Source organism: Cavia porcellus, unplaced genomic scaffold, assembly GCF_034190915.1.
Source record: "Cavia porcellus strain 051 isolate PalLab524CR breed Dunkin Hartley unplaced genomic scaffold, mCavPor4.1 scaffold_11, whole genome shotgun sequence".
In the NCBI taxonomy this organism is placed as follows: Eukaryota; Metazoa; Chordata; class Mammalia; order Rodentia; family Caviidae; genus Cavia; species Cavia porcellus.
In genome coordinates, this window is record NW_026947494.1 from 71,080,624 (window position 1) to 71,108,195 (window position 27,572).

Sequence of the window (27,572 nt, forward strand, 5' to 3'; positions counted from 1 at the left end):
TCCTGAGCTCAGCACCGGGATCCAACTGGGACCTGGCTGGGTTGTAACAAGGTGTTGGGGACCAGGGCCAGGCTGGTGACTCGGGGTGGGGGCGCCGGCTGGAGGTGCTTCGGACATAGATAGGTGCCCTGGGGAAGGGTTACTCTGCAGGCTTGCAGAACTCTAAGGGCGTTAGAACTCGCGGGATCGGATCCCCGAGGACAGAGCTGTCCTGCCCCGCCGGTGGGACGAGTCTCGCAATCCCGCCACGCACAGGGCGGCTGGAGAATGCTGTTTCCCGAAACGCGGGCGGGCTCTTTGGACACCCAGCTGTGGGCTGTGATAAACCCGTCGATTCTCGCAGCCCCCACAGGCACTAGCGCATCGACCCCTGGGCGAATTCCACGGGAAACATCCCTGGGACTCCCATTTGCTCGGAGACGAGTCCTCACCAAACAGCTTTTTAACGTGATACGGGGTGTTCAGTGGCCTCGTTCTCTGCTCCTGGTGTTCTTCACCACCAGACTGCTGGCAGATCAGTCTTGGTCAGTTGGGACACACACACACACACACACACACACACACACACACACACACGGCTGTGAGTGACGTGAACTGCAGGCATCACTTCGTGGAGAAGCCCCTGGTGCTGTGTCCAGTGGACGCCTCATTCCATGGGCTGTGTTAGAAGAAAGGGATGTCTGCATCTTGGGCAAGGCAGACAGGGTTTTCCACTGGGAACTCTTAGAGAAGGACAAGTTGAAAGGCGGTGGGAACTTTGGTAAAGGCAGAGAAGTTTGTATGATGAAGTTTCATTGTTTGCCATTAACAGTTCTTTTAGTCTGAAATCTGTTTTGTCTTTAAATATGAGTATTGTGTTTGTTGCCTTTTATTTTGCTTTTAACAAGAACACTGCTAATAGAAAATAATAAAGTGGCATCTCTCTCTTGGTGATTAAAGACATAGTTCCACAATAGTTACTGGAACCAAAAGATCAGAACCATTTTGGCAATGAAACTGGACAAATCTTATTAAATTTATCAGTGATTTTAGGCTTCAAAAAGAAAGTAATGACTTGGATACACATTTCACTTGCCACTCTTGCCATAGTAGGGTCAGATTTAAGTCAAAAGTTAAATGCTTTGGAAAATCAGGAATTACTTCAATATATTAAATCATTTTCCAATTAAGTGCTTTAAATAATTTTAATAGGTTGTGCTGTGAATTGAATAAATTAATTTTGAAAGTCTTCAGTATTTCTTTACCAGATCATTGAAGTTCCTTTTAAGTCACCCTGTGTAAGAAGCAAACTGTTCCTTTTAAATGCAAATTAGCCACCCTTTCTATAGACTAGTTGCAAGTCTTCTATTTAACTTGCCCCGGGAATAATGGATTTTTAAAAATGCAAAGTCATAAGACATGTTTCTAATAGCAGGAAAAGACTCCATGGAAATGTTTCTCCAGGGACGCCCGCTCCTGCCCATCCTTGTGTAGCAGGCCATCAAATATATTTGTCACTGATCCCTGATTATATTAAATGTACTGAGTAGGTTTCAAGGCCCTACAAAGCCCAGGCACTTGAGCTGTCTACTCTGTCATGGATATGCTGGTATATGTCTGTTGCTTAGAATTTAGTAAGATAGCATTCATTTTTGTGATGACTGAAGTGGATTTGTGGAAATATGGAAGACACAATTCTGGAGGAGGTAAAGAAAGAAATCTGTGTCTACATTTATTTAAAAAAAAGTTGACTCAGACTTTGCACTAGAGATAGGACTGCGAAATAAACCATGTCTTCTCTGAAGTGTAAAGAATATGTAGTTAATTATAAATAACCATCATTTTATCAGGTTATTTGTTTTAACAGGGTGATAAGATCAGAATTACTAATTACCTTTGTTTTAAACCTGTCAACAGTTCACTATTTAAAGTTGCTGTGCTGAATCCCAGAGGAACCAGTATCCTTCTGAGCTTTAGTGACATGAAACTGTAACTGTAGTTTCTGCAGTGACATTTTTTCAATGTCAGAAGAGACCCTAATAGAGAAAACGAATACCCTCTTCCCACAGCTTTCCTAAACTAAATTGTGATTGTGTTACTCTTTTAACACTTTCCAGTGCTGCTGCTGTATAGGATTGCAAATCCCCACTTACAATTTTCAGGTAATAAACTGTCTAGCAGGCAATTGGGGAACAGTCTAATCAGTGCTGTACTGGAAGACCACGTTACATTATGCACGCACCAGACCATCTATGCAAACTGACCTGCCTTCACGCAGTCCATTGTAGTACCAATGTGAGTGATGCTGGCTGTGGCAAGTATGTTAGTTTCCAAATACCGGAACTGCTGGCTGGGGGGCGATGCTGTATAGGTCAGCCCTGAAACAGAAACATGGCTCTGAGACTGGCCAGACATGTAGGCTGGAGGGAATGCTATTCACTTCTTACAACTTGAAAGCCTAGTTGTATCACAGACATTGAAAGATGGGTGCCCGAGTTACATCTAATTAGACTATTTTAAGTAACATTGCATCCTTTAATTGAACTGAAAGCTACCAAAAGATTGGATTAAATGAGCTTGCAATTGGAGTTAAGGAGTAACATATACTTCTATTTTTTTCTAGTTACAGATATCAAATCCTCAGTTTAAATATATACCTACAAAGTAATAACAACTCCTTTCAGTTTCTTAGTGCAGTGTCATTTCTAAAGATTGTTTTCACTGATTTTGTGCTAAAATGGGATAAAAATGTGGCACTTTTCATTTTCACAGTGATGTGACGTGTGCGGTTATTGCTTAATATCTGCCCACAGGAGGAGTAGTAATACAATTATGTTATGCCATGGCTAATGATAGGGATGCTGACCTTGGCCAGCAGTAGGAGGGGAAATAATGGGCTTTACTGTTTTCAATGGCTGCTTTTGTGGAATCATGTCTTGAATCTTTCCTTGGGGGATTTAGAAACAAGGAAGTCCAAAACACAAGCCAATGCTTAAAACCACTTATATACAAAATAAAGCATAATGGGCATTGGGAATACTGGGCTTTTCTGTTGTGGTGAGAAAGGACAGTGTATATTCTTTCCTTATAAATTCAGAAGAGGGATGCTTTTGTGATGAACAGTGCTTGAAAATATCAGGGCAAACATTAGATGTGATAACTTTTAGAAAAACTAGATTGATTACAGTCTGCAAATTTTTTTATCTTATTTCTCTGTTTATATAGTATATTATATATTGTATTTCAAAATGGCAAAACTTATATGTAAAATACAGGATTTGCAAGCACGTTAAAAATCCTATTTTGATTAATTAATGTAAGAAAAAGGAGGTGGATGGAAGGAGGAGGACCAGAAAAAGGGGAAAGGTACAGGCAATTTACAGCATCATGCTTGGTTAGTTCTATGTCCAACTCCATAACTTCTAGGACTTTGGGAAATTCATAGTTGATATTTCATACTTCATTTGTATAATTACAGTTCCCTTAGGAGTTATATTAGCTGGCACCTGCTGCAAGTTTTGAGGTCATTAAATATATTTTAAATGAATTGATAGGCAAGAAAGAGCATAAACCAAGAAATCATATGGTTTTGGCCCTAAGTCAAATGTTATTCAAAACCTCAAATGTATCTGTGTTGCATCAAAAACCTCAAATGTGAATAATTCAGTATCACAAATTCTAGTTATAAATGTCTATGCAAAAAATGTATAGTTATGAGTTCTGGAGAGATTTGATGTTATTTTTAATATAGCATATGTGGCTTAGTGTTCTCAAAGTTTACCATATATTTTAAACATTATTGAGCAGTAATATTAAGGGAAATCTTGATATTTTACTTACATAGAAAAAGTAAAGTAATATTTAAATATCTAATGAAGGCATAGTGTGGTTGTGTGTGTGTGTGTGTGTGTGTGTGTGTGTGTGTGTGTGAAATGGTGTAACTGCAGAGGGATTAAGAACAGCTAAGTATGGAAATTCCCAAGTTCACCAGTGACTTTGTGGGTACTAACTTGTTTTCAGTGCTGTTTTTGACATATGGGTTATGTCTCATGGCGATACTAGTGTGTGCATGTGTGTGTATATGTGTGCACATCTGTGTATTTGTATGTGTGTGATGAACTCAGCTCAAAGAGGGAAAGCCTAGAAAGCTAGGGTGGAGGAATCTTCTTTAAGTGTGAAGGATGTTTCCAAACTCTTTCCTAGGTCGCTAGAAAGCTGAAAAAAATCTCAGGTGTATTTTCAAATAGTGGCAATGGGAGTTTCCTTCAGGGAAGCCAGCCTGCTGCAGCAGGTCTCTTGGGTGCTTGGTGCTCTCACCTCCTACCTGCACGGCCCCTCCCCAAACCTCCTCACTCTTCTCCTCCTGGGTCTTGAACCCAGGAGGTCTGCAGTTTCTAATTGGAGCTCCTTCCCCTGTTCTGTCTGTCACGCAGCACTGCAGCTGTCTTGGCTGCCTGGTTCCTTTTCCTGTTTGCTGTCATCATTGGCACCGTCGTGTCAGCATGCCCATTCTTCCTCCAGTGTCCTGCTCTGGTTAATTGAGATACATCAGCCCAGAGACCTATATCTACTTTTAAAAATTCTGGATCCCTTTGTTCTCCTTTCCCCATCTCCTATCTTAGTAGTAAGAAGTCATCTAATAAGAGACCTGAATGTGGTACTGAGAGGAAAAATAGCGATGGCTGATGTTTCTGAGCTATCACAGAGTCCACTTCCCACTGCACTGCATCCATTTTGTGCAATGTAATTAGAGTTTAGAAATGAATACCATGAAGTTAGCCTCAGCAGGAAAACTTTGGACCCCAAAACAATTCAACTGTGGTCTTTAACTGGCATACAGTAAACCAGGTGGATTGTACTTGCAGAGACCTAATGGATTAGCATGCTTGTATGTTCTCATCAGAACAAACATAGATAATTAAAATAGAAAGAGTTGTCCATGCAGAATTTATTGAACTTGTCAAATGTAGATCTGTTTTATCACCCTGTATTTTAGCTATCTGAATGTGAATTTTAAAATTTCGCAGAAATCATAAGGTATCATGTTTATTTCATGTCTGAATAAAAATTAAATGTAATTATCATTCATGGATTACATGTTATTAACAGTTGCATTGTAAAAATATGTTTTGTTTAGGATAAAATTGATACTTCATCCAAATGCATGAATTTAAAATTTATACTTTTAGGGCAAAAAAAGACTATACCACAGCATGGTTTTTAAATACAGTGGTTCTGACAATCCTAGTCATAATTCTTAAGTTTCCATCTAAGTATCAATGTGCGTACATGCTCCTGTTTTTATTTCAACTGAACGTTTACGTCAGGTATTTACCAACTTTAAAGATACATTTTTTCTTTGATTTATTTACACTTTGGAGTTATTAATATATTTTCAATTGATCTTCTTTGAATGTAAACTTTTCAGAATCCATCCCCATGGATCTCTTTGTTGACAGTGATTTGTGTTCAATGGACTAGCCACTCGGAACCCAGAGTGCCAAAACCTTAGAGCTTACGTCTGCCCTAATGAATCTGACAATTATTGTTTTATGGCCTGTATGCCAAGTTCTATCCCAAAGAGCAATTTCTCATTAAAAACAGTTGAGTTACAAACTGCTTAGAGATGTGGTTTATAATGAAAGTGCCAGCAGACTGTTAATTATGACGATTCTTCCATCGTACGTGGAGACCTGGAATTCACATTAACCTGAATGAGCTTTTCCTAGTTTATAGTGTGCTTCTCCCTGTATATATTTTGAACTAGATTATTTTGAAAATGAGGACCTCATAGCACTCTGTGTCTGGATGTTGGTGATACAGTAGAAAACAAACACAGGAGAGCGGGTCACGGGGGAAAGAAACCCCTTGCTTTTCCTGGTGGAGGTAGCAGTAGATTCCCAGCCTCTTTAGTTCGATTACTAGCAAACTTGCCTTACTTGATGAAAAAGTTTGAGGTTAACTTTTGAAACTGACTCCACATTTTCATTCTACTGATGAAAAACTCATTAATGCTAATGTACTTACAGTAGCAAAGGCCATGAAACTGGCAGTGCTCTTCATGCTTTTCCCTTCGTCCACTTTTCACAGAGGGATTTTAAATGGTTCTGTTTCGACCAAGTTTATTCTTTTTCTTTATTATTGTGATGTGGCTTTTGGTGAAAGGGTTTTGAAAGGACTCTTAATTAAATAGAGGCCATGGTTAGTTGATAAGGACCTTTTCTAGTAGCTAAGAAAAGACAATATATTTTGAGTTAGCACACGGATTTACAAGTTATTTGTATCTTATCCATAGTAGTAATGACATGAACTTTTGCAAGAAATGCCTTTGGAGTCTTGGATGCTACTGTCAGAGTTGCATACCCAGAGAAATTGTGTGTGTGTATGTGTGTGTGTGTGTGTGTGTGTGTGCGTGTGTGCTTATGCATGCATGAAAACTTGTATATGTATATATGTGTTTGTGTATGTGGCTCTCATGGTTCATGACCTGTATCTGGCCATGAATACATGACAGTTTATAATCAGTGCCGGACTTCATCACTATGTACAACAACAGCACAAGAAAATCATCATAACTGCTAGGAGTACCCAGTGATCACTACTTTTCAGGAAAATTAGCCATATTTCACAGGAATTGAGGCCTTTTGCATGCCAGGGCTGTAATTAGACTTATTATAACCTAATAAGACTAAAGAATTAGGTCTTCTGGATGAAAACCCTAGGCCTTTTTCAATAAAAGACTGCTTCTGTTGAAGATTTGAGATCAAACCTGAGTGCCCTTACACCTGTGTTGATTTATTTCCTGGGCAGAATAAACCTACTCAGGAGAGGATGTGATTCCCTGGTGCTCTGTTTCCTGTTCTTTTGAGAAGCCCAACTTACCTCTGTGGCTGGTAAGGGTGCTGATGCTAAAATTTTTAATCCATCTGTGTCCCAATTGTCCCTGTAACTAGAAGAGAAAACAATTTACATTTGTATCAAGGAAGCCTTATGAAAATTAAGGAGTCAACAGAACTAGATTATTTTGCAATCCTGTGAATGGTAGGCCGTAGCACAGCACTGCACCTTGGCCTATTTCTTGTGTTTCTGCTATGCTAGTGGAATAGAAGAAGTGTTCTTGAAAGTTGTAACTGGAAGGAAGGGAGTAAAAGAGATAACGTTTCTACAGGGTCAAAGGAGAACGTGAAGAAAATGGAGCACATGTAGGTACATTATGTAATCTCCCTCCCTTGGATATTGATAAGCCTCCGAGGGGGTCTCTTTCCTTTTCCACGTTCAGAATCCATGCATCTAAGGACTCAGATGATAATGAGAGAGATGCTGTTGATGGGAGTGCTTGCCTATTTTGCACTGAAAGAAGATAAAGGTAGGGAATAACTGCAAAAGATGGAAGTGTGCTCTTGCAGTTCCTGACTCCAGGGTAGCAAGCCACCTCCCTGTACCTTCCTCTAATATAGGGGTCAGATATTCACAATATAATGTGCCTGATTAATTAACAGATAGGCCAACTGAGTCTCAAGAAAGTCCAATTACCTTGAAAGAGTATCTGTGCATTGCCTGATTTCCTTGTCTTTCACTCAATGAAATGGTTAATTTAAAAATGATGGGTAGCATGTTGTATGCATTGGTGTCTTCCGGTCATTGTAAAAGCCACTTCTTGCTTTTGAGGTAAATATCCCTCCACCTCAAATGCCAGTTACAATTGTATAAAGAGAAATGTTAATAATGAAATGACAGGATAACCTTTCAACAAAAAGTATATTTTATCATTGGGCAGATGTAGTCATGAACATTAATCACAGAAGCCTGCAGATAGTAGAAGCTTAATATCAAAGCTAATGATTTATTTTATGTTAATGACTTTCTGCTAGGGCATAAAAGATTGTTCATAATGGACTCTCAGAGCTCTGTTCAGTTACTAAGGCTAATGGGATAATCTTTCCTCTCCCAAAATTACGCTTTTTGAAATAAATTATGCTGTTATTTTTCAAGGTAAGTCTCCAAAATTTACAGCAAAACTAATCTTTTAAGAACTACTTAAAGAAATAAAAAGGAAGAAAAAAATCCCAAAGTAGATTTTCTACTTTATGAACAGTTTTACTTAATTAGGGAGAAAAAGTTTGTGTGCATGCTAATATCGCCGAACTGGTAATTTCAGATAATTTGAAAGTCAGACTCAGAGACACACTTTGCCTTTTGAGCTTCAGCCCCTAGAAGTAGGTCCCACAGTGGTTGGACATGCCTTCATCCATGACCAGCCAGTAGTGAGCAGGATGGTAATAAAACACGGGAGTTTTTCACTGAGGTTTTAAACTCAGGTTTATAATTAGTTATAACCAACATTATATTTCAATAAGAGATAATTTGCCTACTGAAGTTCACCTAATGTGCTAATCATGTCTAGTGGCTAATAAAGACCTCCTACCTCCCTCCCCTGATGGCTATAAAAGGCTATTATAGTCATGGCAGCAGTTCAGGTACAGCTGCTGTGTGTTAATAGCGCATCGGTGTCCCACTAATCAACACGGCAAAGGTCAGCACCCCAAGCACCTAAACCACCTATTCTCTTTCCAAAATATTTATTAACACCTTACCAGTGTATCTATTCATGTCCCTTAGCCGCGAGCGGTTAATTCCACTCCAAGCTACTTGTGTGATAAAGGTTTTGTAACCTGAGCTAGGTCGTAGAAGAGATTAATATATATTCATGCTAATCTCCTCTCATAAACATGTTTCCATTTCCACAGTTATTGACTGAATTAGTGTTGGATTATTATGACCTGATCCCCTTTATAATGAAGGAGTGTGTACCAAAGTGAGATCATTTTCCAATTTTTACCTGTTATTTAAGGAGATGTTTAGTACCAAAACAGCGGAGATGGTTAGCAGCAGAACAACTTTTCTGTAACCAAAATCATCTCAAGAACACAGAAAGAATTGCAACATGGGAATGGATATTTAAAATGTTAAGAGAAATTAATCAGCCTTAGTTTATAGGCCTGATACAATAGTGAAATATTATTTTCTTAATTGTTCTTTTGGCATAGGAGGGCAATAATAATAAAAGCTTCTTAAGCCATATTTTCTGCACACAAAGGACATATTCACATAGGATTTCCATTTTGCTGCAAAGTCTTGCAAATCAATAAGCCAGTACTTATCTGCATTAAAATTAGGTAGACAACAGTTTATAGGCAGAGGGATAGTACAGTTGTCTTCATATCCTCTGTTACTGTTTATCTAAGATAATCCTTTCTTTTGTGTCCTTAGTGGGAAGCCAAAATGTGATGTGAACAAATCTCATTTTCTCATCTTGTATCAGTGTCTTCTATTTTCTCCTACTCATTCAGATAACTCTGTGTGTGTGTGTGTGTGTGTGTGTGTGTGTGTGTGTGTGTGTGTGTCTGTGGTTTCTTTTATGATTTGGGAACTTAAATTTTTAAGAGGAGAAGAAAATAAAACTCAACTGTGTTCCCATCAAGAGAAATGCAAAAGGCGAACCAGGAGGAGGAGCGTCCATGTGTGCAGCACATAATATACAATGGTACATTTGTCATGCTTTAAATATATAATGCCTACAATAAAATATGTACAGGCACAGTTGTGATCTATGAAGTCCTGGCTCCAGTGCCATTGTTTGTAGTCTCTACGGTTGTCATACATTGTTCTTTGCACATCACGCCCTTACAGCAGAATCTGACACAATTTCCAGCTTCCAGCCCTGCACCATTTTCATTGCACAATATACGTGAGTTTGACAGGGTATGTTGAGGACAACTCTGGCAAGCAATTGATATTTTGAAGTGGCAAGCGTTTCAGCAGCTGCCTGCTTGTGAAAAAGGAATGATAAGATATACTGTATTGTTAGTTTCAGGGAAAGCATTAAGGTTTAAGCTCTGTAAAAATGTACACATTATTCGTCAGTGGTGAAGCAAGTCTTTTATGTTTTTTAGAGCTTAGCTCTCCGGCTGATGTGAACTACAATGACATTGGTCAGTAAATGAATAGGAGTACTTTGAATTTGAACTGCTGCCAATTTTGCACCAACAAAAGAACTGACAAAAGAAAGATTTTATGTGAAATGCAAAGCACACGCAATGTTTTGGGGGTGGGGAAAGGTAAGGAAAGAAAAGAGAAAAGCCCACATCAGAGAATATTTTTAACACATATTTGCAAGGATACAGATAGTTAAGGCACTTCTATTTTTCATGGCTCATCAACTACAACTAAGCTGTTTTATCTAATGTGTTTTAAAAACCTGTTGTATACATACAGGCTTTCAGAATTTGTTCATATGGAAGGGAGACTGTTTTTCTAAACATCACACTGTGCCCTGAAGGGCTGTTGGCAGAATATCAGAGTCACCCACTGCTGGAGTCCCCAACTCTCTCCTTCTCTGGTAGTGGGAAATCGTAGTTTAATCAGTTATGGCACTTTCAGTGTGTAACGTTCATTAGCAAGGCAATTTGTCATGACTGTTAATGGTCAGATGCATCTGCTCTCTCAGTTACAGAGCAGTATAAGCAGAGACAAACATTTCAATATCTGATAGTATTAACTTGTTTCAATTTTGTAATCCAAGGTTAGTTGCTCAAAACAGACACAGCAGCAGATTAGCAAGCATCCTGTATTCAATTTTACTGGGCCTTGTTTTATGGATTTATGGCTTAGAGCACACTAATACGCTATTAGGAAGGGCACAGTCTTTGATTAGATGTACAACAGAAACTAAGTTACCAAGAGAATACCTTCTGGGTTCATCTGGAAAGAGCTGATGGACATAATATTTTCTCTAGAGCTCCATAAGTTGAGAGGTTTGATGCGTGCAGTATTTGTTACATGCTACCTATTCTTCTCATGGGTCAAGAGTCACTTTCTCAGTAGCTGGTAAACTGGTCACTTTTCATATGAGTTTAACTCTCAGTTTGTATTTTAAAAGTTTTAATGCTGGAGTGAAAAAACTTCAGACTGAGTTGGAAATGACATATTTCTCACAGCAAACTGCTTTATGAAATTATTGTTCATTTTTCTACAGTGGAAAGAAAAGTTTAAAAGATTTCCCCAGTTGAAAAGGTTACAGTGTTTTACAAATCTTGTTTTCTAGGTATGACATCACATTGCTTGCCAAACAAAATCTTTTTGGCACATTCTCGTTTTTAGTGACAGACCCTAAAATTCAAGAGTATAGTGATTTCTTAGGAACTGAATACAATCTTAGAAAAAAAATCCTTCTTGCTGGTAAGAAAAGCTGTTACTGTTTAAGTTCCTGCAGAGCAGTTAGCTAGTACGCTTCGCTGAATGTTGTCAAAAAGGCTTTCCTCATGATTGACAACCCAGCGGGAATGTGAATGGAGATTTTAATTGCGTATCATGTGTGCATATCAGAGTGAGTAAATTCACGACTCTGCTTAGCTCCATATCTCTGCAGGTCAGCAGTGCCAAAAATGCTCTTTTATGTGCAGTTTTTCCAAAAAGAGAAAGGTGTATGTGTACCGGAGACGTTCGCTATTCATTTCTAAAGTGAAACACTTGTGTTCCCTTCGCCTCAGAGCTTGAAAGTGGAACAAAATTCTATTTAGAGATTTCTTTCTTTTACTCTCTGTAGCTATAATATACTTGGATGATATAAATTTTTTTTTCAGTTACAAGTTGGGAAAAGTCTGCCTGAACATATTTTTCTTATGGCACTGGCTGTCCCAAGTGTTTACAAAGGGTACTCTGAAAAGAAACAAAAAATGTAAGCCAGTGAAAAAAACGTACTGAGCTTTACTATAATGGCTTTACTGTAACTTGCGATCTGTGTTAAAGAATTGAGAGGTGGAGGAAGAAAAGGAAGGTGTATTTCTGAGAGGTATAGGTTCATATTTTATATGAGTTTTTGTAAAAATTGTAAGATTACAGTGTTTATTGCCAATGACATTAATACACAAATGGTAATTTCTTAGAAAAATGACTCCCTGACTGATAAAAGTTTGAAAGTTTATTCCTATTTATCATTTCTCGGTCAGGCTGCAGTGGTGGTAATGTTCCTTTTATCCTGCTGACATGTCTAAAACTCAGTACACTTGATCTTTTAAAGTGGAGGAAAACTTTCTTTGTAAGGTAACACAGGGTATATTAACACCAGACAGATCAAGAAGTTATTAATGTAAACAGTTGCTCTTTATATTTTTTCATTTGATGTAATATAAAAGTTTAGCACTTGGGTTGTAAATTTAGCACGTAACTACTTTTTATGCCATTTTGAATAGGTGGAGAGAAGATTAGTGTGAGGGTGGCTTAAATATAATGATATGTAGGATAATATTGAAAGGCTGTAACTTTGTAGCCGTAGGATGTTCCACTGGGATTTCACTTTGTCCTGGCTCTGATATGTTACCTCCACACATTTTAGAACACTCTGAATTGCATGCTGATGATTCAGCCTTAATAAGGCGCACAGTACAGAGCAGTTGCTACCCAAAGCTACCATGTACCTTTAAAATGCTAAAGAAGAGAAATCTAGTTTATTTTTAAAGTTCAGCTTTATGAATGGAGTGACATTTTTCTAACGTTATGGAAGACTATTTTGTACTTTCTACTGAGAACTCAGGCAAAGAAAAAATCTATTTACAAAATGAAAAAAGTGTTCAGCTGAATGCATTTCACTCATAGCTGGTATTCTGGTAAGGAACTTCATCAAGCAGAGAACACTTTCAGTAAAAGTCTCAGAGTAGTTCCTATTTCGGTTGCCTCTCTTAAGGCTGTGTCACTGGTTCCAGTACAGCTTCTTATTTTCAGGTAGCTTCAGTGTGGTCCCATACAAATATTTGTGCAGTGGGGGATGGAGTTTATGTCTTTGGCCGAAGTGGACTCCTGAAACTTTGGGCTGCACGTGTTGAGAAGCTTTAGGCTTCGTTGTTACTAAGGCACACTTGCTTCAGTTTTAGAAGTGGAAGGCAATTCTGAACGCCACTGGAGGCAGAGCCTGTCTTTGAGTGAGAGGGGGGCAGGGAGAGACAAGGAAATGAGTAAGATCTCACCGGGTCTCCATGTGGTAATCAAGAGAGGAATATAAATAACCCTGGTGCAGCTGCAGCATAATTGATACAGTGTAAAGTCTGGTCAGAGTGCTGGGGATAGAGAGGGAGAGGATGAATGGAATTGGGTGGGATCCCCCTTGCCTCCTTGAAGAGACAGTATTTTAGCTGTCTGAAAACTTGGGCATCAACAGGAGCTGTGGCACACACATGTCATCCCAGGATTCCAGAGGCTGAGGCAGGAGGATGGCCATGAGTTGGAGGTCAGCCTGGGCTCCATAAGCAAGTCCCATGCAAGACCCGGTCTCAAAACAAAACAAAACAAAACAAAACAAAATTGCTCATCAAGGAAAGGGAAAGTTGCTTCAAATTTTTTCAGTCACTTTTTAGACCTCCCACTTCTTTTCAGAATGACATGAGGAAACTTAACCCAAGAAGGACACGGGCTGGGAATGTGGCTCGGTGGCAGAGCCCATACTTAGCATGCCTGAGCCCAGGTGCCATCCACAGCATCAAATCAAACGCAATCAGATTAAAAAAAAAAAAAAAGACAACCAACCAAAAATAAACAGCACAAGTAGCACAATAGAACTCCTTGTATTGATGTATTAGTACAGCCAGGAAACAGAGATGAAGACATGCTTCTCGTCTTATGTATTAATTAAGCTATAATCAAGCACTTAAATTTGGCTCTGACTCCCTCGCCATAGGAGGGAAATGGAAAGGAAATGGGTGACAGCGTTCTGAGTCTCTGAGAACCTTGTCAACACTAATTATAATGCACACACAGTTTTTCTTCAGTGAAAGGCTGACAGGGACAGAATGGGCCATGTGCAGAGGTGTGCCCTGCAGAGTTCTGCTAGGATGTGGGGGGATAAAACTTCCTGGAGTAAGACTGAGGCCTCTGGTGGGACTGAGGGCTAGTGTAGTGGGTGTGGGCCCTGGAGCGAGTGACACAGAACCAAGAACCTTGAGCCTGGTGAAAGGGTCGGGCCTCTGCTGGAGGAGCGTCCTTGCTGTCCCTGTGCCGAGGAGCGGACTCCTCCTTGCTTAGTGCCTGTCTGGATTAGGAATGCACCAAAGCAGACCTCCCTAGAGAGAGCACGGGCTCAGATGAGTGGGTATTGAGCTGTTTTCCACCTTTCCAATTATAAACCAGTGCTGTGAGGAGCTTTATACTTTACCCAGAAGGGAAAGTTCCATTAAAATCTTAACTTTTAAAAACATCACTTTTGTTGTCTTCGCGGTACTTTTTGGATGGGTCAGTCCAGCCATTAGCATTGGTATGAGTGTTTGATGCACAGTCTTTGTAGTACAGCTCTGACTTAATTTCTAAACTGCTCTAATTGTGGTGTAGGATTCACTGCAGATGTTAGGAACTTTTTACATTGTTGTAATTCCCTGCTCAATGATAAGTTCTCCTGTTAGTACACTTAGATAATAAAGGTTTCCAAGCATTTTCAGAATCCTCACCAACACTAATCTTCCTGTTGGTACTTGCACAGTTTTCTCACTTTTCCCCACTGAAGTGCCTTCAAGCATGGGAGAGCTTTTGTGCCTTGGGAGGCTGAGGAGGACCCTGGAAATGTCTCTGGGTCCACACAGGGCTTAGGAAGCTACCATTCCATCTTTAAGAAATATATGGCCCGGGAAGGGGCTGGAGCCCAGTGGTCCAGAGGACTCGGTGGTATGGCTGAGACCTTGTATTCCATCCCAGCACTACAAAAAGTAATATGTTAATTTTATGTTACAGTCTATAAGATGACCATGTCTGTTTTTAATGTAAATATTATACTTAGCACTTAGAATTGTCAGCTCTTTGTTATAAGAAGATGCCCCATGCTAGTCTGCTGATTTACTGCCTGAGATACTGTTTTGCTTCTAAGGACATGGGTGTGGGAAACATACGATAATGTATTGGTCTTTTGCCCTTCTTAAAAAATACATCAGAGAACTTAAGGGAGTTCCTTTTAGGAGGTCATCTGTCCCACAGAAAATGGAATATTGTGCCAAATCAAGTTCTTTCCCTGACTTTTCTCTACTTTGACAGGAAACCTTAACAAAATATATTTGTTCTTAGTCTAACCTGGAAGACAATTTAACTCATGATTACTGGTGCCATGGGCAGAACGATACTGAGCTTCAAAGACAGACAGTGATGAAGAGCAGGGAAGCCAGGTATTCTGTGTGTATTTGGGAAAGAAAATGCCTTAGTTACTGACACAAACTGGTAATGTGTGGTGAGAGATGAAGGCAGTCAAGTGTGGCATTATGTTGTGAAGAATCAGTGTAGAACCCAATTTGGTAAGAGTCTAGAGAGTCTAAGGAAGGAAGGAATCATAAGAATTAAACAAGTATTGTGATGGTCTTCAGGTGGGGTAGCTGGAGCAGAGTGGGGCCTGACACAGCAGATGGCCAAGTCCGCTGCAAAGACCTTTGTAAGCCTGTAAAACCGTGGACACTGTTTTCAAGGTTACTTTGAGCTATTGGCGTAAATGTTTTTCCACTGAAGTTCTTCCCACCAGCATTTTTCTTGTCTTGAAGGGTTTTGGTTCTTGGGCGGCTTTCTCTCCTGTGCTTTCTCCATCAATAGGATGCACTTAGGTGGACCCAACTGTTTTAGAAAAACAGCAGGTCTAGTTATGCTGTATGTCACCGCTGGGGTTCAGGTGCACGTAGACTTCCCAGCAAACTCCAGCCTGCTTTGTATCTGTGACATGTCATTAAGTCAAGGTTTTTTTAAATTTTATTTTAAAGAGAATAAAACAAAACAAAACATTTTCCCCTTTGCCTCATTTACATTTTAATCCATTTTGAAACTAGTTCTCTAAGTAACCAGGTACGTGTAAACAATGGATATTTCCTTTTTTCCAATATTTTTTTCTTCTAGACATTCACTTTAGGCAGATGAGCCTTATAGATTTTGCCTTTACCCACGTCAAGGTAATTTTCTCATACTTAAATTATTTTGAAGGTTGCTGGACATAGTGGCCCATGCCTATAATCCCAGCCATGAAGGAGCGTAAGACATGAGGGTCTGGGGTTAGAGAGGAGTCTTGGCAGTATACCAAAGTCCAGGCCAGCCTGGACTGCGGTCATGAGATCAAGTCTCAGAGACACTGAAGTTTTGATTAAATAGTAGCTTAGGGGAATGCCTACTGTGTATGTTTATTCACAAGGGCTCCAAAAACGGAGCAAATCCAATAGCAAAGAGAAATATATGCCTTATATTTGATTGCCTTATATCTATTTTTCTATGAGCTTTAGAGCACATGACACAGGTTGTTGCACTTGGCTTCTAGTGGCATGGCATTCCTAGATTCCTAGATTTAAGGGGTGACCACTCATCCCTTAAAGATGGAGCACTTTCTGAAAGCTGTATTGTTAGATAATTTCATCTGTGAACATACAGTGCGCTTACCCATATCGAGACAGCTCCGATGCCCCTAAAGTCTTCTGAGAACATTGCATAATGCAGTCTGCCATTGGTTAATTTATTCAGAGTCTTTTCCAAGAAGTTGCTTTGTGCCAGGAATTGTGCTAAAATTCTGGGAATAGAAAAAAGAAAAAAATGTGTACTTTCAGAAGTAATAATCTTAGCTGTGATATAAGTAACCCTACTAACAGAAGACGAGTGAACTGACAACCTTAATATTTGGCCTGAAGATTACTACGTGTAAGCTTGGACTATGCCTGAGTTCATGCTCCCACTTACCTTTCCTCTTTCCTTTCCCTCCCTGAGTCTGATGGTGACAGAGTCAAACTGAGTGTCCCCGCCCCTTCTCAGGTCTTGCCATGAGAGCAACTGATAGCCTGTAGAAGACGGTAACCTGGTAACTTAAACCAATAGTGATTGTTTATGAAGTAGCCACAGAGATTAATTTTTAAAAATTGAAATTCTAATCGTGCAAATATTTAAAACTTCAGAAATTTGAACTAGGTATCATTCAAAAATAAACAATGGGTTTATACTCAGCTTTCCCGGGGTGAAATCAGTTGCTTAACATTGTTCAATACCAGTTTTATATTTGAGGCCGTTCAGGATGTTTGTAGAATGGTAATGTAATCACTGTTCATTCTGTTCAGGTTCATCGTAATGGATTTCAAAAGGTAAACACACTGCTCATTTTTAAATTATTTTTCTGACAAATTCTATGTATTTGGAAGAGAGTTGTTGCAGAAATGGCTTATAAAATAATGCTGCGAATCTCATGTTTTCTTACCATCTCATTTTTTCCCCTAATATGGTATGGAAGCTGCCTGCAATTACACTTTCACAATTACTTTATTATATGGGCTGAAATACACTCCTGAAGCTCTTATTACCTTTTCCGTACACCGTTTGCACAGACCTGCTGATGGCTGTCAGCAGTCTTCCTCGGGACAATCAGCCATTCTTAGCAGGTTGTGTTTAAACTCAGAGCACCACAAACAGAAAGCACCTCTCTCTCCTTGCTGATGAATTTTTAATGTCCAAGCATTTATAATAATTCAGAGAACTTCATTAGAGCAGCATGCAGAATGAGGCCTGTGTGTTTTAGGATGTTGGGTCTTTATTTGTGGTCTTTGTCAAAGGGGGAAAAAATGAAAACAACACAATATTGATGTTGTGTATTTGTGTCTGAAGCAACCTGAGGATTATGATGTCACCCTGTATTGGTGCTCCTTTCCTCTGAATTTTTTACTTCTAATAATTTGCCTAAAAACTCTTATTCACCATAATTGCATTTTACGGTTAATATATATATAACTCCCCTCTAAGTCTTTAAATAAAAACTGGAATGCCATGTATTCAAATATGGAACGCACTTACATTTAATAATAAAATCAAGAATCTTTCTTTTACATTACAAAGGGAAATTCTCCTGTAAGAAAGGCCAGTTTGTAAGGTCTTTGAGAGTCTTCCAGAACAAGACTTGGTTGCCTTTGGGAGCTATGTGGCACAGTGTGTACTCACAGTAATGATTTTCTTTACCTTTCTCATTTCATCCCAAACTATGTTTACATAAGTACTACTACATGTTAGGCCAAGTTTTCTGCGCATATTTTCAAATAAATATAAATAATAGGAAATAGCTAAGATATCACTTTAAAGTGTTTCCTTCTGTCAAGTGCCTAGAAATTTGAGTCAACTGCCAATACCTTATAAGTATGAATATTCCCATAGGCCCATAATGTCAGTGTCTAGAAATATGCCTTTAATTGATTCTATATCTCAGTTTTTCTCAGAGTGCTTAAATGTATGGATATGCTTTTTGTAACAACATAACCATTAATTTATTTAGCGCTGGGTTGTCTGGTATCTGTCTACCAAGAAGTTTTTTTTAATGTATTTCTGATTAAAAATAACAATGAAAGCAATTCATTAAGTAGTCCAATTTGTAGTTTGGTAGAGTAAAAAGAAAGTAGAATTCCAGAATGTAGATGCAAATTACAGAGCTAACAAACTGAGGATCAATATATTTAATCCTCATCTTTATCATTTCTAAAATGAGGGGCTTGATTACTTCTAAGATTCTTTCCAGCCCAAAGTGTCGGGTACACGTTGCTTTATTAGATAATAAACTCCGTAATACCATCAGATTCTGAGACTGAAAGCAGCAGTGTCATCTCTGTGACAGACACCGAGTTTAACACCCTAACTCTGTAGTCATTCACTGTATCCCACACCGGAGACAGCACAGATCCATCCTAACTCCATCAGTGCAGGGATGAGAAGACAGAGTAAAACTTAGAGCAGACACTCAACATGCTTTTCATTGCTCCTTCTTTACATGGCTACAGAAAACTTCGCTTTTTGTTTGACTGAGATGTAGCTGGGCCATTTGTGACTGAAGGACACGTGGAATCATTAAAGTGGCCAATGGTAAAACATGTCTCTAATGTCTCATTATCCTAGTGGGGCAAGCTATGCGTCATAAGCCAGAGAAGGTGTTTAGGAATCAGAAATCAGTAATGCTCCTATGACAGTACAGGTAGCCAAAGGTCTCAGAGGGCTGGAGGGATCTAGGGAGTTAGCAAGGCCTGAGGAGCAAGCCAAGCAACCGCACCAAGGCATCTTCATTAAATCAGGTTCCTGCTCCCCTTGCAGATTCATTATCATCATTATTAGCGTTTTTATGTAGCTGTAACAAATGCTAGCATTTCTAGCTCAGGCAACTTGAAAGGCTCTATTTTAAGTGGAAGGTGTGTGGGCTCTTGCTGTGGACCTGCCCTCTGTTGTCCATCTGCTCTGTCTTGCACACACACACACACACACACACACACACACACAACCCCCAAGATTCAAGGATGCAGAACACTTGACTTGGAGTAGTTTTAGGTTTTTTTTTTTTTTTTTAAATAAGATTATTTAGAAAATTAAAAATCCGGAAAGAATAGCATAAAACAGAAAATAACAGTCTTAGATAATAGATTACTCTGAAATAGAAGACATTGTTGGAAAGAATAGGGGAACTAGGGACAAGGGAGGGAGGAAGGAGGGAAGAGAAAAGAAAAAAAAGAAAAGAAGGATAACGTGCAAACAAAGCTGTTGTAAATTAGGAGGGGAGGAAGGAAGGGTTGAAAGGAGAGTAGCGGGGTAGGGGAAAAAGGCACCAAGATGTATGCCGTCCAGGTACAAATTCCTTCTGATGAATGTGATCTATATGTTTATCTCAATGGTTCCAATAAGTGTAATTTAAAAAAAGAAATAGAGTCTAAGGGCTCAATTTTCAGTCAGTTTTTTCCTAACCTTTTTCATTCACAAGTACAGGTGAGTATTCTAAAATTTTTGACAGTTTACTTCAAAGAATTAACATTTCAATGCTTTAAAAACAAAGTTTCAGAAAACAGAAAAGGGAATGTTATTGAAAAGCAGTATTGTATACTGCTGTTTTTGAAATGCAATACTGGATAATTAGTATTAATGTATATTCCTATACATTAACGTAGTTTTGTTTTTAAATTTTATTTTGAGACAGGCTTTCACAAAGTTGCCCAGGCTGGCCTTGAACTTTTTGTGATTCTGCTGTGTCAGCCTCCCCACTAGCCAGGATTACAGGAAGGTGCCACTACTCCTGACTTGTGTGGCAATTTCCCAGCTCACTCGGTGCTGTGGAATCTGGCATCCCCTCCCATGGGTGCTCTTAAGGCACGTGCTTAAATGTTCCAGTCTCTGTCCTTTTTCTTTGAGTTTGGTTCATCGTGCCTTAAATCTTTTACCTTAGCTGCAGGGAGATCCTATGAGTGCTGGCTGCCTCCAACTTCTTTCCCTGAGTGTTCTCCTGACCAGGTGGTACCATCAGTAATTTATCTCTGTTAAGGCAAAGATAAATGTTACTCAGTGGTCAAAATTTAGAGACCTATCAGGAAGGATTGGAAAACAACAATATGTTTTGACAAACAGGTTTGACAGCCAGTCGTTGAAACAGCACTAATGACACCTTTAAGTTTTGACATATGGAAATAAAATATTGATATTGTATGTCCACAAATCATAATGTTTACTGATTTCTTAAGTTTTAAATCAGTTTATTTCCAGTTGCTCAGGAGAACATTGGAGATTTTCTGTACCATCCTATATAACTATTCTGTCAGAGCTATCGTAGAAATCATGGTAGTACTAACTTTTGAGTTATTTGAGATAAACAAATGGATTTTTTCCAAGAGCTCTGGCATACAACAGACACAATGAGAAAGAATTGTAGGCACGTGAGCACCAGGTCAAATTTTGGTGTTTCTTTACTTCTCTGTGCCTCAGTTTCTCATATGCAAAGTGGAAATAATTTTAGCATGTAATTTATAGGGTTTGTGGGTATTTATTGGCTAAGGATGATCCTACTTTGGCTGCATGTCCCCTGCCAGAGGAACTCATGCTGTCTGCAAACTCTCACTGTCCTGAGGGTTAGAATGGGCCTTGGAGTCCCCACACTGTTGTGGAAGCCAGTGGTATTACTGGTAAGATCATAGCAGTGTAGCCAAAAGTTAAGTGAGATTATCATCTCAGCCAGTGATCTGAATCCACCCAGAGTGACATCTCCTCAAGAATTTCCAACCTGAGGGTCCCAGCAGACATCCTGATCCAGTGCTACTCACATATAGAGTCACGGGTAACTTCGGTCACCTGTGAGTCTCCAAACAAAAGTCACAATATTGTCTACTGTTTGTCATCCAAAATGTGCATCTCGCCTGATACTGCCCTGTATCTCCTGCCTTTAGTGCACCTCTCGGATTAGCTGATCACTGGAATAGGCTGATATTCTAGGTGCTAATAGAAGCCTGAGAAATGTCAACTCTGAAGCCTTATATTTCTCTCTACAAGACATACCATTTGGGCACGCACTTGGAAAGAACAGGGCCCTTTCATTGAGAGAGATGACTGGTGTACACCGGCAAAAGACTTCCTCTTGATCTTGACTGCATACATCTGCAGCTGCCCCTAGAGAAGCTCACAGAGCCGAGAGAATCTACATAAGGCTATATTCCTGGGTAGCTCCGTGCCCTTGGCCACCTTTGGTTTTCTCTAAAATTTCTGAAAATGATCTTGAAACTTCTGGGTTAAGTACTTAACTTTTAACTAAATTATAGGCGTACAACTTATATGTGTCACAATGTTTTAAGAATTGTTCATAAGATACTGCAAAACCTTCTGGATGTCACTGAAGACAGTTTCATTACTGTACATTTTCAAGAAAAGGGAAAAAGATGTGTCTTTCACATTGGGAAAATACAAAATCTATGTTGGCTGTTGCTTTTATCTTCAATCGGAGGTTAGTAAAAGTAAATTGTCATGGTGCAAAAAAGTTAAGATGGGTTGGTAATTTCCTGTGTATTACAGATTGAGCAAAAGTTGTTCAAATTGCCACTAATATTATAGGCAGCGCTAATGGATGTTGAAAATTAAACTAATTGGAGTCATTTTTGAAATCATGTTAGTCTGTTTCACTAGGTGATAATAAAAGTGTGAAAGACATTACCATTCCATTTATACTTTTATTAGTAATTTGATAATAAGCAATTATGCATTAATTGCTGTGCCTATTATAGTTTTCACTGTATTTGTGCATATATTTGAAGTGTATGGTGACACTGTGAGATGGGATGGGGGTGAGATATTTGGATCTCCAATCACAACAAAGTGCACCGATGTTCAGAGTCGTTAAGCATATTATTAATGAAAATCACATTACCAGTAAAGGATCTGGATGTGCTAAATGAATGAGCAGATACAGATACATTTCCACACATCTGTTCTACAGTCCATCAGTTCTGCTCAGTTGTTGAAGCCACGAGTGTAACAACATGCCTGCTGAAATATCTAAGTCACTGGCTCAGGAAAAACATGCAAGAAATACTTAAAGAAATCTTGTTTTTAAAGAATGTCCAACAATCTGCTTCTTTCTGATTATTGTTGTTATTATTATTATTTTGAGACAAGGTCTTGCTATATAGTTCAAGCTGACCTTGAACTCACCATGGAGCCCAGGGTGACCTCGAACTCATGGTGATCCTCCTGCCTCTGACTCCTGAGTGCTGGGTTTACATGTGTGCACCGCCATGCCCGGTTCTAATTATTCTTAAAATAATTTTTTGCCAGATATTATTGTGAGGATTAAATGTACAAAAAAGTAAACTTTGGCAATGCAAGAACTCTTTTTTAATTGAATGCTAAAAATCTTAAGTGAGTTGTTTTTTAATGTTGGAATATATCTTTGATGTTTTCATGGAAAATAAAGCAAAGACTTTGGAAGCAAATGTACACAAACTGTAGGGTCAAATTATACCCCTAAGTGCCCTCAAATAGCTGAATTCAACAAAAATTAACACGATCATGGACGATACAAAAATGAACAGACTTAGTTTATATTCTCAGATACTTGGCATATATAGTAATGGAGAATACCAGACACTTGGATATGATACAGGACACTTTTGTGCTGTTAATAATGTGTGTGTCTGAACATTTTGAATGATGGTATCTATCTAGTCCAAGTCATTGCTTGTATTATTATTTTGGGATCCTTTGTAGTCATGGCCTTTATCTGCCACGACCAAAGACAGAGGCATCAGTGGAACAAAGACCCTGGCTGAGTGTCCACCAGAATGAAAAGGGGCTAAACTGTGTTTCCCTCATAGAGTTGTCAGTGGAAGTGTGAACCTCCTAGAGGCCTTAGATACCTTTACAGAACATGGCTCATCCTTCAGAAGTGTAGCTGTGGTGGTGAGTGTCTGCAATGAGAGGTGCCCAATAGACTGAGACAGGAAGATTTCAAGTTCAAGGTCACCCTGGGCTCCACCCTGAGAACTTTCTCCAAGTAAAAGAATGGGTGATATAATTCAGTGGTAGAACTCTTGCCTGGCATCCCTGAGCTCTCAGTTCAATCCCTTGCACCACAAAAAGAAAAAGCAATTAGAGAAAGCAAGAAAGAAAAACAAGCATGCCAGATCTGTTAGAAGTAAAGTCTGCAGCACCTCAGAAGCCCTACACCGATTCATGCCAGTTATTTTTAATTACAAAATCTTTAAAAACCCATCATTGTCAAATAGAATAATAACATAGCAAATACAACTCCTAAGTATAAATCTTTCAAATCCAATAACTGTGTAATAATTATAGCATTATAATAGCATACTACCAAAATATTTTTGTATTATATAATTTAATGTGTTATTTACCATAAATGATATATAATACATCATATTATACTGCATATTAATTTTAACATTTTAAATACTATATTTAATAATTTTAAATTGTACAAAAATATTAAAAGTAGAAGCATTATCACTTTCTCTCTAATTTCTCCTACAGAAATAACGTTTCCTAATCATTTTTGACTTCTTTTTTAGTTAAATCATAGATACTTCTGTTATCAGAGATACACTTAATATATATTGGATTTTATTTATTTATTTACTTATTTTGGGTACCAGGAATCGAACTCAGGACCTTGAGCTTGACAGGCAGGCACTTATGCCACTGAGCTAAATCCCTGGCTCCTACATTGGATTTTATACTCTATAAAACATTTCATTTTTCAATGAAATTTGAATAATATTCTATGATCCATTTTTATTTTGCTTATAATTTTAAGTGAATCATAATTTAAAATCCATAGTTTGCTGTCATATGTTAATAATACCATCAGATTTTTGATATTGGATATTATAAGTGAATACTTAGGCTGCTGAAATGACACGATAGTAGATACACTCAAATGGTACAGTAATTTCTTTAGATATCCATGTTACTAGCAGTTGCCAACATAACAAAAATTGAATTCTTGGCCTAAAATTGAACTCTTGTGCTATTTTCAAAAGGTAACTTGTTAGGGAAACATTAGGACTTAATACCAAGTAAGTGTTTAATTACATCCATTTGTATAGGAGCAAGGATATGTGGGTAAGCAAACAGTTTTGTCATAGGTGAGCTCCCATATGTCCCTCAGCCCCAAAGTTTCATGTATTTTCAAAAGTGGAGCTTTTAGAGGGTGGTTGGGTCACTGGACACTGTTATCTTTGGTAGATGAAGCCATTGATGAGTTTATAGCTTAGTGTTTAGCATTGTTTAGCATTGGACTGGTTGGAAGAGGGGTGTCATGAGGTACGTTGCTGGAAGGTGAGTCCTGGAAGGGTGAATTATTGTCCCTGGCTCCTCCCATGGAATGAGAATCTCTCCTCCACCATGCCCTCTGCAATACTGTTTTTGGTCTTAGAGCCAGTCAACGGTGGACTGAAGTCTCTAAAAGTAAGAACCAAAATAAACTTATCTTCCTTTAAACTGTAGGTGTTGACTATTTCACCCAATAATAGGAAGATGAATGAATACAAAGTTATAGCTCAAAGGGTCCAGAACAGAAAAGTTTGTGTTGTGCAAGAGGAAAAGGAGACATAGGTACTTTTTCTGGACAGGTATTCTGCCACAATTAAAATATAGAGATAGGGGCTAGGGATTTAGCTCAGTGGCATAAGCACCTGCCTTGCAAGTAGGCAGTCATGAGTTCGATCCCCAGTACGGATAAAAAAGTATATATATAGCTATACATACTTAATTACTTTTTCAGGCTTACTGAAATAGCAATATGCATAAGCCTTGGTTCATATACTTTTATAGAAAATGAAATATTTCAAATAAAAGTGGTGCAATCAGCTTTTAGGCAATGGCTAGATGTAACGAAAAAAAAAGTGTGATATATCTTGGAGGGCTGCTAGGGTAGACAATGACCGGGAACACAAAAGAAGACTCTAATTTAGCCCACATTGCAAAGAATGGAGGTAGATGAGGTGGGATAGTGGAAGCTGAAGAATTAATATGACTTAAGCGAGGGCGAGGTGGGAAGTGTTTCCCATGTTAAAGGACACAGTAAGGAAAGCTGCAGGTGGTAGATCATCATGACCCTTTAAGGGAATACTTGTAACAAAGGTCAGGAAGGATGGAGCAGGTGGAACAGTATGATTTCGTCACGGGTTTTGTTAAAAAGCTTAGCACTTATTTGTTGCTGATGATCAGAAAACCAGGGAAAGGGGGAGGTATCAGATATAGGCTTAGGACAGATTACTCAGGCTGCAGTTTATTGAATGGATTTGTGAAGACAGATATGGAAAGGAGGAATGTGATTAGCAATCTTTCAGGCTGATAGCTTTTCAGCAGCAATCAAATACAAAATCTTATGTTGGAGCCTAATCAAAATAGGAGATAGAAAAAAGAATTCTAAAACTTCTTGGGGGCAAATTTTGTAAACCCTTGATCAAAATGAACATGAAATGCAGTGACTGTATTGACCTGACAGTATCATGTCACAGATCAATTCAAAGACATGTACTGTATTCAGGAAGGAAAATCAGGGGTGAATGGTTTGTTGAATACTCCTGATAAGAAAGAGAATCATGTCCATCGTGATAACCATGTGCAGTCCTGTGCTGAGTACTCTACATGAGTTGACTCACTTAATTCTTATGAAACCGCTTGAGAAATATGCCATAGCATCCCATTTTATAGATAAGGAATGTTTTGTACTAGAAGAGTTAAACATAAAACTGAGCAATCTTTCTGTATTCAAGAATGCTCACTGGGAATGAGCAAGAAGAGCTAGGAATAGACTCATGAGGTGGTCCTGGTTTTAGGGGATGAGTTGTAGAAGAGATGCCAAAATGAAATACAAAGTAACTATTGGAACCAGTATAGAGCAGTGTCATGAGCAGTGTCAGAATTCCAGATACTGTGTCATCAACAGTTCAAGACAGAATAATGGCCATAAAATTTCTAATATAGACATGGTTGGCAGCTTGATGAAAGCATGTTAATAAAAGCCTGAGTACTGATGTCTGATGGTGATGGACTACAAAGTGGAGACCGATGGAGACTGCTGAGACCAGTGTACAGATGGCTACTCCAGCAACTTGCTTGGGAATTTAGGGGAGAAGACTGTGGTAGTTGGAGGAGGTGGTTATTGTTGGATCAGAGACTTGAATGTATCTAAGGGGCTACCACTAGTAGAGGAAAGGAGAAATTTGATGGAGTCAGACTTGATGCAGACAAGCTTAGGGGCTAGTAAGCTGGGAGAGAAGCTACCTTCAGTAGATGAAGGATACTGATGCTTTGCGACTGGGGAAGTAAGTGGGGACAAATTAAGAGGTGGCTGGTTTGCATCATGGGCCTTGGGGAAGCTTCTCTAGATAATCTGAACTAGAAAACTGAACCACAGGCTAAGAGTCATGAGATGGAATTGCTTAGCAGGTTGGTGAGATGAAAAAGCTACCAGAGAGCGAGGACAGGATTTATAACTGGCACTGAGCACCCGCTGAGGGCCAGAACTACGAGTATCTGGCCATAATGCCATGGAAAGTACCAGACTGCATCCACAGCCAGTGTATGTAGATGAGGCGGGGGGCCACCAGCCTGCTAGGCCATCATGGGAGATGGCTGGGCAGAAGCCGGAGTTTGCACTATTAACAACGGGATGTGTCAGTCATGGGACCACTGGCTGTAGGGGTTAGTGTGTCACGTGGTCTTGCTTCCCTGAGGCTCTTTCAGGGCACTAAGGAATAAATTGAATCCGGGGTTATCCCAGACACTGGGAAGCCACTTCTGACACTGCTGTTAAACAAAATAGGTGCTACTTAAGGGAATTATAGGAATGCTTTAAGTAACCCTTGAGATTATTATAGATCCCAATATGGTCCTGTAATCAGCTGATCTAGAGACATAATCTTTGAGTTAGAAAATATGCAACAAGAACTAAAAGACACTAGCTGTCTCTTATATGTCTCTTATTGTTTTGTTTTTTGAGACACAGTCTCACTTTGTATTCCAAGTTGGCCTTGAACTTTCTGTGGAGCTCAGGTTGATCTCAAACTTGTGGCAATCCTCCTGCCTCAGCCTTCCGAGTGCTGGGATTACAGGAATGTGCCTGCATAATTAGATTCCTACACCTCTAAACTTACACACCAGATCCTCAGCACATGTGCTATGCCCTGAACAGTTTCTGTATACCATACACGTGTGTGCTTACATCCTAAGCACATTGACATGTCATAAATGTGTGAGCTACCCACCTAACTGTGTGTGCCAGATTTACCACCAATGTGAAGCTC

The 27,572-nt window shown here is 39.1% G+C and overlaps 1 protein-coding gene across 2 annotated transcripts in view; it reads left to right on the forward strand.

The window, feature by feature from the left end:
• Positions 1-27,572, forward strand: part of Tox (thymocyte selection associated high mobility group box) — a 296,483-nt gene that overhangs the window by 2,198 nt on the left and 266,713 nt on the right. The window lies entirely within an intron of this gene.